The sequence below is a fragment of the Gossypium hirsutum genome, chromosome A10 (genome assembly GCF_007990345.1).
Source record: "Gossypium hirsutum isolate 1008001.06 chromosome A10, Gossypium_hirsutum_v2.1, whole genome shotgun sequence".
NCBI lineage: Eukaryota > Viridiplantae > Streptophyta > Magnoliopsida > Malvales > Malvaceae > Gossypium > Gossypium hirsutum.
Genome location: NC_053433.1, coordinates 96325728 through 96337548, shown reverse-complemented (window position 1 = coordinate 96337548; position 11821 = coordinate 96325728). Strand labels below are relative to the sequence as shown.

Here is an 11821-nt window from a genome sequence, read left to right as displayed (position 1 = left end):
TTGTAATTTGGGAACACATGTGCCGTATATTATCCACCACTCAGCTGCATAATATTATTTACATTTCAAAATAACTTCAAAATGTACAATATAATTAAATAATATAAATTAAATTAAATAATTTAATTAACTGTTTACCCGGATTCATTTGCTTCCAAGTTCTTTGTGCTTGTGGAGTACTGAATGTCTCATCTTTATCTCTAAATAGTAACAACTGCATAAATAAAAGACAGAGTAAAAATAAATAAATAAAATTCTATTTCAAATTATGTAACTAAATTACAAATAATAGTACTTGAATCTAACTTGATTAACCATTCTGACTTGAGTATTAAGAGAAGGTTCTAATCTTTCAATTATTGATTGTGTACCTTCTAATGTTTCTATTAGTACATTCTCAGAATGCTCCACCCCAAATTGAAATTGAAGATTGAGAAAATAACCTAAGTATAATTTATAAGAATATTATCAAGTAATAATAATCTAAAGCTTAAAATAATAAAATATAAAAATAGTTCTTAATTATATGAAACATTTTATCTTACCAGCTGAATACAAGTCGGAATGTATAAAATTTCATCTATTGTCAATAATCTTTTTGTACTCGGTGAAATATCAACAATCTTGTTGAATTGCGCGTTTAGCTCATCAACAGCCTCATAAATAAAGCCCATTTTTGGTTTTTCATCGCTATCCACAAGTCTCAATACTTTTACTAGGGGCTCGTAAACTTTTATAAGGTCGTTGGCTTTTTTCCAAAAATCTTTTCCCAAAACAATTTTTTTGGCTTCATAACTAGGCCCTGACTTTTGTTGTCCCCATTTTGATTCTTTAAATTCCTATATATTCATAAGAGAAATTTTAAAATAATATAATTTAAATTATTTGGAACTAATAAAATCATTAAAGGTTGCTATATTTAAGTAATTATATTAACTAATTATAAAATACTAAACTTTGAATTAAACATTTCTCTCACACCTTACTTTTGTCTTGTTATCTATTCAAGTTGAATGAAATGAGTTGCAAATCGAGTAAGAGCGGGTCGAAGTATTTGTTTCCTTTGTGTATACTTCTTCATCAAATCAACAGTCCAAATGTGATTGTATATAAAGCAAGTCACTCCCTTTGCCTCATCTAACACTTTTGCTACACTGGGCTTTTTCCTAATATCTTCAAGACATAAATTTAAACAGTGAGCTGCACATGAGGTTTAATATAGATGTTTTCTTTTCAATATTAATTTTTTTCCAGCAGCTTTCATTGCTGCCTCATTATAAGTCACTATTTGGACAATGTAATTTTCTCTAATTTCTTCTACAACTGTATCTAACAAACTGTAGTAGAATCCAGCATCTCTACTACAAACACTTGGGACATCTACCGATTTCCAAAAAATGGTTCCTTTATTGAAATAAACAAGGAAATTAATTATGAGCATTTGATTCAAAATGTTGGTCCAACCATCACACATTAGAGTTGCACCCAATTCTTTCCAATGAGTCTTTAGTCCATTTACCCAATCACGAACTCATTGATACTCTGACTCCAAATACACATCTGAAACCTCATAAGGTGTTGGGAGCTTTACACCTTATCCAACTTCTGTTGACTTTTGAATTAAGTTATACAACCATGGAGAAAAGGAAACCTTAATATATAAAAAATTTAGATACCGCTTCACCTATTTTCCTTTGAAAACTCTTTAAAAAGAGTCATTGACCTTTGGTTGTTTTGAACTTTTGCTTCTAACCAATTCAGGTATAGCTCCCATTAAGGTAAACTCAGACTCACTTGGGATGGATTTATTTGTTCTTTCTCTATGATATTCTCCAGCTGATCCATAAGAAGATATCCCTTCTTCATAAATGTTATTCCAACCACCAGTATTTTGTTTGAATTCTTCCCTTCTCTACCACTCGTGTTGTGATTAAATACTTTCTCAAGTTCTTTTATAACACCCCAAACCCGGCCTAGACGTTATAGCCGAATCCGCGATGTCACATTGGAGTGGTTTTCGAAAAACATAATTTCGTGAAAAATCCGTTCTACATTTAAGCCTCTTTAGGATCTTAACAAAAATTTAGGATATCTTGTTCATTGTTAAAACTCAAGACATTTCAGCAAAACGTTAATCATATTAGGTTATTATTACACTTTAAAACAGCGTTGTTGCGGAAGCTCTCAGAATATGTTGTGTAAACGTGATGTTTTAGAAAAAAATATTTGTTTATATTTTGAAAATCTGTGACCTACTACTAACAGATATAAATCAAAGTAAATAAATCCCAAATTAAAATAAAAACTGAAAGAGGACTTATTACAAAACAAATACCCAAATTAAATTACTTATAAATTAAAAGTTAAAAATGGAAGCAAATGCTGTTGTGTAGCCACCTTCGAATCCCTCACGGCACCGATCCGCCTAAAGATTACCTGTGTAGAAAACAGAAAGGGTGAGTTTATGAAAAATCAGTGTATAATCTCTTAACAACAGTCAGTCATACAGTAGGCATTTGCAGTCTGGGCCTAAGCCCGTTTCAGTAACAGTTTAATCTCACTTAGGGCCTTAGTCCATTACAGTATCAGAATCAGTGTGGGTTGTAGCCCAATTCAGTAGCAGTCACAGTACAGATATGTAATCAGACATTCTACCCAACCAGCCTCTACACACCACTCCGTCCAGCCCTACACACCATGTGGGGATAAAATCAACCAACCCATCTACATACCGAAATTAGCACCAGTTGCGGCACTAAATAAAATTTGCAGTAGAGCTACCAGTACAGTACACTTCCTCCAATCATAATAACCTATCCCCATGCAACATATCATAATATCATGCATGTATGCAACATATATAAAACGGCCATGCTCTATTCAATCATACATATCATAGAGGTATATCAGTCATTTTACCTCATAGGGGCAAAATAGCCATTTCATCAGATTAGGGTCTAGGTATACTTACTGACCCAACAGTAGGTCCACAGTCGTCTCGGGCAACCTGTGCAACCTTAACAGTCAAATAGTGAAAAATGGGCCCAAGACCACAATGCGGCCCATGTAGGACCACATGCTCGTGTAACCCACGAAACCCAAAAATGGCCTTGGTTGTGTAAACTATACAGCCTGGCCCAAAAATCTCCACATGTCTATGTGGTCTACCCGTGTGTGGCCCACGAGCCCGTAAGGCCTACACGGCCTATTTCGGCCCAACATTGCCGAAGCGGCCTAAACCTATGAAATCGCTCGTGGTGGCCTCTACGATCTAACGCCCATGATTGCACATTCGAATTACCACATGAGCAAATGCACGTTCGTGTAGGGTCAACGATTACCTATTCCAGCTTTTGTTGATTTACATTTATAGCAGTGTGATTACACACTTGATTACGAAAATACGCTACTGGCCCACGAGTATTCCAAACCTATCACAATCAGAACTTCAGTTAAACACTTATCAAATGAATTGAAAAGAACCCTAGCCAACCCTTGCTCACGAATTACCTATCACTTGCTTTGATCGATCACCCTAGAACCATTGTAAGAAATCTAACCACAAAGCCTTAGAGGTTTCCTGCACTCCAAAAAAAGCTTATCAACCATCAAACAACAGAACAATTTGAACTAGTTGAATAATCATTTATCGAAAATGTAATGTCCAGACTAGAAGGAAAGAATATTCGGCCTATACCCACAAGAGCCAGAAATACACAAATGATAGAGGCATAATGGAACACTTGTACCTTTCAAACAACGGCAGCATAGAGAGATATTAGATGAAACTATTAGTGTGACAGAAGAGAAAAAGAGAGAGAAAAGGAATAACCACGTACCCTCAGACCTGATTAGTCGAATATCAATAGCCCAGAACTGAAAGTATAGAAGGAGAGAACAAGGTATTCGGCTACAATACTAAGATGAAGAGAGGGAAAAAGAGCAAGAAGCAATCGGTCAAGGTAATAGAGTGGAAAAGAATGGGACCAGCTAATACAGAAGACTCGAATGAGGGGAAGAAGAAAAGAAGAGAAGAGGTTCAACTAAAGCAAACCGATTTTAGGAGAGGAAGAAGAAACAAGGGTATTCGGTAATGGGTTGTGGAGGGAGGAAAGTAGTGTTTCGTAAAAAAAAAAGCACAAAACGCAACACAAGAATACCTGAATGGTCAAGCAACATACGACCTTAACAAATAGAGAACTATTTGGTAGAAACCACAAAATGGAAAGAATAGACAAAATCGACACTTGATAAAATGGCTAATTTAGCAAAAATTTCTGTGCACCTACTAGCCAATTTCGACACTACTCTACCACTTTCAAATCCTACATAATCCTCCTAAAATCACTCTACCATTATCTCCTCAACCACCGAATTGTCAACCTCAACTTCCCACACGGCAGAGCAGTAAAATAAACACACATTGTGCACAACAGGACTCGAACTCAAGACCTTTAGTAGGAATGACACGCCACTTACCCCTTGACTAGCAGACCTTTTCTGTCATGCAACACTCACATTAGTTTATAAGCCTACTAACTAACAGAAAGGGTTTATTACTTAAAAAAAAAACTTTGTACAAGCAAGGCTTGAACCCAAGACTTCTCAGCCACTTCCCAGAACACTTAACCACTGAAGCAGATACGTAATTATGTATCACAACATACATAAATAAATATCTAAGATTTGGGGCGTTACATCCTTTCCTTATAGCAGAAACCTCATCAATGAATTCCTCGTGTTCATCCTCCTCTTCTCTTAATTGAGATAAGAATTCATATTTTCTCCTCTTTTTCTTTATTTTCTTTGTGTTGCTTTCTTTCAGTATATTCATCATACTTTCTCTAATGACACCTGTTAATAAAATAAAAATAATTCACACTTTATATTATTATAAATTATATATAATCTTTATAGATAAATTTACAATAATATTTAAAAATAATAATAAAGTATCACATACCAATAACATTAGGGCATGGTGCAACATTGCCTGTTTTATGAGCAATGTGCTCTTTAAATCGTGTTATTCCTCCTTTCACAACTTTACCACAAAATTTACATATGATATTTTCTTTCGTATTTGGCATTGGAGTTCCAAAGTGTCAACCTATATCATTACTTGGTGCACCCTCCAATCCTTTAGTCGGGAACTATTCACGTGGTGGCATGCTTTTTTTTATTTATATATAAGAAACATAAAATTATATTTAGAAATATAAGCAACTCATTACTTATATTATTAACAATATAATACAAAAAAAAATAACCATCATTAACATGGAAAATTTAAATTTGTTACATAATCCATATATAATTTATTTATTTTTTTAAAAACAACAATACACCATAACCCATTATTACTTGGTTCCAAAGTTTTTGGTATAAATAGTTTGTTTTGTTCCATCTTAATAAAATTTAAATTCAAATTGGATCAAATTTAAAATTCAAGTTTTTCATATTATGCAAACTAAAATCAATAGAGATTTATCTAATGTTGAATTGAAGTCATCTATCGGATTTGATGAAGAAAAACACAATGAATTAATTTGTCTTGATTTTTTACCTTTCATAATACAAGTCATAAGTGATGGAGGCTATAATTTTTTCGTTAATTTTATGTGTAACCTTAAGCAAACCCAAACAACAGAGGTTATAATTTTTTATTAATTTTGTGTGTAACCCTAAACAAACCTTGAGTAATGAAAGTTATGAAATTTTAAAATAATAAATAATAAATAATAAATAATAAATAATTATCATTATAAATTATAATTATAATATTAATTAAAAAATAACATATAAAGTAAAATTACAAATCTAATAAGCTTTGAAGCTTTCATATTAAAAAATATAATAATATGATTATCATCAAGCTTTCATATTAAAAAAATATAATAATATGATTGTCATCAAAGTAATTTTCATTTTCAGTAAAATCTCTCCAAACAATTCTAACTTATTAATCTCTAATTTTTTAGTGATTTTTTTTTGAAATAAAAATCTGAATGCATTAAAAGAGGATATTTAGTAATCAGTACACTAATCAACAAATTGATCCTAACAGCTATCCTACTACCTGTCAAGAGAACACTGGTAGCCTAGAGACGGTGCCTCGGTTTTACCTAAGTGTAAAGGAAAATAAAAATGAAAAAATAAAGAAAAAAGGAAATGAAACAGTAGAAACGTCTTTGTTCTTAAATCTCTAAACACACAAAACTTAGAAAGAAAAACTAAAGAGGCCTAAACTCTATCATCCTCTGAAAACTAATATCCTCTACTTTGCATATCAAATTCTTGGAATATACTGGTTGTGCCTTCTCCCTTCATCCCTAACCTGAAGTCTAAAGAACATATTTGCACTGCAGATTCAAGACTCGTTTGTAACTTATAACAATATTTGCATTTTACGACAAAAACAAGCAAGAATCCAGACAAACTTTCAGGTACTTACTTGAAAACTATCAATCTCTAAATGTGCAAGTGATCAAGGTTTGCTTTGTTTGCCGTTTGGTTTGGAGTTTAGGGTCTAAATTGAAATATGAGAAATAGAATTTCATATTTTCTATTGCTTTTGAGTTTTGATTGTTTTTTTCTGTTTATTTGGACTTCTTTTTACTTTTAAAATTGAAAACTCTCTGATTTTGCAAGAAGGGAAATATATTCCCTTTTGTTTTATAGTGTTTCTGTTGATTTTTGTTTAGAGGAGATGGATTTTTTTTTAATTTACTGTAACGAAAAATAACGGGAATAGTGGCCCGTTATTGCTGCAATTGGCCATTACCCATTAAATTGCAGCCGCGATCCACCGCTATCAATGTCACTCTGCTTCACATTGCTATTTTCAGTAGTAGTAGTTTCGGACGACACTGCTACCGCTATATAGTGGCCACTATTCCGATATCGGACCGCTATTTAAATCCCTGGATAACACCATTAGTTAGCTCAAATGTTTAGGTTCAACACTATAGTTTACCAAAAATGACAAGCTCTTTTTTTTGTGAATTACAAAAAGAGGATAAAACCCTAACAACAACGCAATTAACGTGACTTGAACTCAAGCTACACCTAAGGAAGTGAACACCCTAACTATCAAGCCAACAAAGGATTCAAAATGACAAAGCTTTAAATGAACATAGTAGCCTATACCAAACAACAAAAAAAAGTTGCCATTCTACATTGAAATCTATCTACCATATAATAATTATTATTATTTAAAGCCCTTATTAATTTCACTTGACATTTATTCTATAGTTCAATCCATGACTGCTTCATTACATCAAATTCAAATTCAATAAATAACAAGTTTGATAATTCATAAAGTTCCAAACAAGGTTAAATAAATTATTAATTGGAAACCTGTTAAACCCACGTAGCTAATATTCTGTCAAACAAAGCCTCTGAATCATGGATTAAAGTCAGTGGAAACAAAATATCAAACACCATAGGAATAGTCATTGCCAAAGCTTTAATTGAGTGGTAGAAAAGCTCAAGCTACATGGGGTGTAGATAAGCAAGTCGGCTTTACAGCTTAAATAAAGAATATATTTGTTAATATTTATTTGATGAACAAATCCTAAAACTCATTGTTTGAAAATCTAGTAATGAAATTAAATTATTAAATCTATATAACTAAATCAGATCATAACAGCATTTGATTTTCTCTTTCCTAGTTCCCACAAGTATTCTTAGCAAACAAACAGACAACAGTAACAGAAAGAGAAAGAACAAATATGGTAAATAAGATTATAACAGCATTTGATTTCCTTTTCCTATAACTTTTCTTAGCAAACAAACAGACAAAAATAACAGAAAGAGTACATTTTCTGGCGCTTAAGACTTGGTGAAGAGGCGATAAACTTTGGCCTTAAGAGCGATAGCATGAGCGTGAGACTGCTAGTTGTCGTCGGAACCGGAGGGGAATAACAGCGAGGAGGCAGAAAATTTGGCAGAAAAGAATTTCTAGGGTTCTTAATTTGGGGAAAATGGGAATGGGTAGAAATTTTGGTAGAAAATAATAACTTTCAATTGAAGGAATTTTTTTTTAGAAAAACTGTAATAAAAGACTTTCTAAAATGACGTCGGGGGAGGGTAAGGAATTAAAATTGAAAGTACATTTTCTTGGAAGTATTTGTAGGATAAAAAGCACTTTGGAGATAAAATGTCGAAACCATTTTTTTTAAAAAATGGGAATCGACTTTGTTTGAAAGTGAAAATTAAAATAGGGGTCGCCACCTATTTTTATTAGGTGTGATGGGATCACCTTTGTTTTAATAAAACATTTTAGTTTACTAAAACGGTGTTTTTGGTCTATGAAACTCGAGAGAACGGGTTCGAGAGTCGAATACGTGCGAGGAAGGATTAGCACCCTCGTTATGCCCAAAATTGATACTGAATTGATTAGTTAGTGTCTTAATGTCAAAAGTTAGAAATCGGGAATGGATTTAAAATATGATCATTTTTATTAACGTCGATTTAAAAAAGCTTGAATTTGATCAAAATGATTGCTAAAGATTTCCTCGTCTCAAGATATCGGAATATCACATCCCGTAAGTTAGGACACAATACCATGAACTCCCAAGCGCAAGTTTGTCTTTAATTTTCATTAGAATTCAATGTATTTTAGAACTCGAAAGGATGTTTGGCTATTTAGGATCAACGAGAAAATCGAAACCCCGTAAGTTAGGGCACAATTCCTCGATATTTCAAAACGCGAAATATTGCCTTATTTAGAAAATTTCCTTTTTGAAATATAGCGAGTATAATGTTTAACAAAGTACGTTATTCGTTTGGATTAAAAATAAAACGATTTATTGGATGAATGTAACAGGGCTTGATTCATGGGGCGATAATATGAAATAAAAGTATAGTGCGACATGGAACGATGATACATGAATAAAATATTACACAAGCGAATGACAATAATATGAACACGAATAAGCGAATTAAAGTACACGCAATGGCGATAATCACAACATTTAAATAATAACATCGATAAATAAAGACCAATGAATTAAATGATAAAAAAGGTATAAAACAAATTAAAATAAATAAAATGTAAACAAATTTTAGAATGATAATAAACGAGTTTAAAATAAATAATGTAAAAAAAGAATTTTAAAATCTATAATACACAAAGCAGATTAAAAAAATGATATATATATGAATAATTTTAAAATAGATAATATGTATATATAAAAAGTGTAAAATAATATGTAAAAAAACCTAAAATAATAAATAATAAAATCATTTGAAATAAGTAAAAAGGGTTTAAAATAAGGTATATAAAATAATTTTAAAATAAATAATATATAAGTCAATTTAAAATAATATATAACAAGTTTAAAATATATAATATGTAAAAGAATTAAAAATAGACAATATAAATATATTTTATAATAATAACAGTTCAAAGGTAATAAAAAAAGAGTTATTTGAAATTCATAATGTACAATAACTTTAAAATAAACAATATAAAATAATTTGAAATAAATATATAACAAAATGATTTTTAAAAGAATTATAAATATATATAAAAAGCTTGAAATAAACTATATGTATACATATAGATAATAGGTAAGGAATATAAAATAAATAATACATATAAAATAGATTAAGATAATATATATACATAAAGCAAGTTAAAATAAATAATAAGAATTTGAACAAACAGTACATTAAAATAAGCTAGAATAGATGTAAAATAAATAACATATAAAATATTTGAAATAACATATAAATGAAACGTTTTTTTAAAAAAAAAGTTAATAAATGAATTAAATAGATTTAGGACATGGTTAAAAGCAAGTTAAAATTCGGCGTATAAAATTATAAATACTGGAAAGTTAATTAGGGATAAAAAACGCTCAGAAACTAGCGGGGACTAGATGGAAAAATATCCCCTAGATGCTCCGCCCGCGTTTACCCTGACAGCACAAGGGACCAAATCGAAAACCAAACGAAATTTGAGGATTAAATTTAAAAAAAAACAAAAGAAAACAGAAAATGGGGCCTGATTGAATGGAGTTGCAAAGGAGAAGGACTAATCGCAAAAATTTCCCCTTTAGGGAGATTGCATAGACCCCCACCCCACCAAACGACGCCGTTTCAAAGATGAAATAAAACCAAAAATTTCCTTCTTTTTCATTCTGCCGTTTCCTCTTTTGTTTTCCAAGAAAAAAAAAACAAAACACTCTCTCCCCCCTTTGTTTCTTCAGCGATCGGATTCCCTCACCACCCGTCGTACCACCACCGTACTCGGTGGCCGACGATGCGCGAAGATGGGCTTTTAGCCCCGTTTCAAGGCGCATTTGAAGCTCCCACCTTCAAACCCCCACGAACGTCGAAACCACCAGTCCCACGACCCCTTTTAGCCCTATTTTGGCACCGAAAAAAGGGGTTTCGACGACAAAAAGGTACCCTTTTTCCCTTTTTATTATTGTATATAAAATAATAAAAAAATAAAGTAGAATAAATAGAAGTTTAAACGCGAATATAAAAAAAACACCTTCAGAAGAATCTGTTTTGTTTTGGATTAATCTTGTTTGTAAGTGTTCGTAAAAACGATTACAAAGAACAGATCTTGGCTTTTAAAGCCAATCTACAAACTGTTGGTTTCTTTGTTTTTTTTTTTTGCTATTTACTCCTCTGCTACTTTGTATTAATTACTCTCTGCAGGTGTCAGAGGCATGGAAGGCCGGTGGTGGCATGCGGGGAAGGTTCTGCGCGAGGTGGCCAATGGTTGGCCTAGCATGCGGCGACTGAAGGCTCGGTGGCTAGTTTTTTTTTTTTTTTTGTGTTTGCTGAAAATGTTGATATCTAGTGGGCTAGGGTTGGTTTGGGCTTGTTGGGTTTTAATTGTTTGGGTTATTTGGATTTGGTTTCGTGAATTGGGCCCTGATATTTGTAAAAATAGACTGTAAATTTGGACTTTTATTATTTATTTGATGGGTTTATTTTTTGTTTTATTGGTTTGGATTTTTAGATCAAAATTGGCTATTACAAAAAGTATGGCTAAACATGTTTTTGGGATAAAAAATACTTTGCAAATTTTTGACCAAAGGAAATTTTAGTTTTTGCTCAAATGTACTTTTTGTTTCAAAAATGTTTCTGAAAAACAATGTTAAACTTGCCCTAAATGTAAAATCATGCGGTTTTAGATATACAATTTTTCCTTTATTCATAATTTCTTTTTGAATAATTTCATTATATGTTCTGATTATATCTATTTTTTGAACAAAATATTTAGAATTATTCATACTCCCTCCTCAATCCATTAATAGGAGGATAATATAATTCCGTGCATTTAAACTCACGTCCTCATGTATTGACCACAATACTCATGTCAATCAAGCGAAAACTTATTCAATCAAGTTGTAAAAATTTAATTATTGAAAAATTAAACAACTTAAACAATTCAATTTAAATAATATAAAATATAAATTTTAATTTTAATTTTTTTTCCAATCGATTCCAATTCTCCCCATCCATAATATTAGAAATCAACCTTAAAACTCTCAACAGTAATAAGCGGACTTTGCGGCCACAATTGGAAGCTTAGCTGACTGAATGGTAGAGATTTAAATTACGATGGTTTTATATATACATATATACACACTCCACCGTAATCAGTTGACAGAAAATATTAAAGAACTAAAATCATAAATAATTACGATAAATGTTAGATTTATGTTATGGATTAGACATTTATAAATTTCTATAAAACTCTAATCTTTTTATGATTTATTATCTATACAATTAATTGAATTATTTGTTGAATACCAATATTTGGTAAATATATTTTTATTAAAAAATAAAGTAA

The 11821-nt window shown here is 31.5% G+C and overlaps 2 long non-coding RNA genes across 5 annotated transcripts; one reads left to right on the top strand and one right to left on the bottom strand.

Annotated features, from left to right (window-relative positions):
- Positions 1–2268: 2268 nt before the first annotated feature.
- LOC107896686 (uncharacterized) lies at positions 2269–8147 on the bottom strand. Of its 4 annotated transcripts, none has more exons than XR_001683820.2 (5): positions 7822–8139; positions 6785–6923; positions 3511–4854; positions 3342–3431; positions 2269–2436 (listed from the first exon to the last, which is right to left on the bottom strand). It is a non-coding gene; the product is annotated as an uncharacterized lncRNA (long non-coding RNA). The 4 variants fall into 4 exon arrangements; XR_005903493.1 differs by lacking the exon at positions 2269–2436 and having other exon boundaries at positions 2443–3431; positions 3511–3580; positions 3840–4854; positions 4964–6923; positions 7822–8147; XR_005903491.1 differs by having other exon boundaries at positions 2269–3431; positions 4964–6923; positions 7822–8147.
- Positions 8148–9823: 1676 nt separating this feature from the next.
- LOC121208448 (uncharacterized) lies at positions 9824–10967 on the top strand. Its single transcript, XR_005903490.1, has 2 exons — positions 9824–10415; positions 10678–10967. It is a non-coding gene; the product is annotated as an uncharacterized lncRNA (long non-coding RNA).
- Positions 10968–11821: the final 854 nt, after the last annotated feature.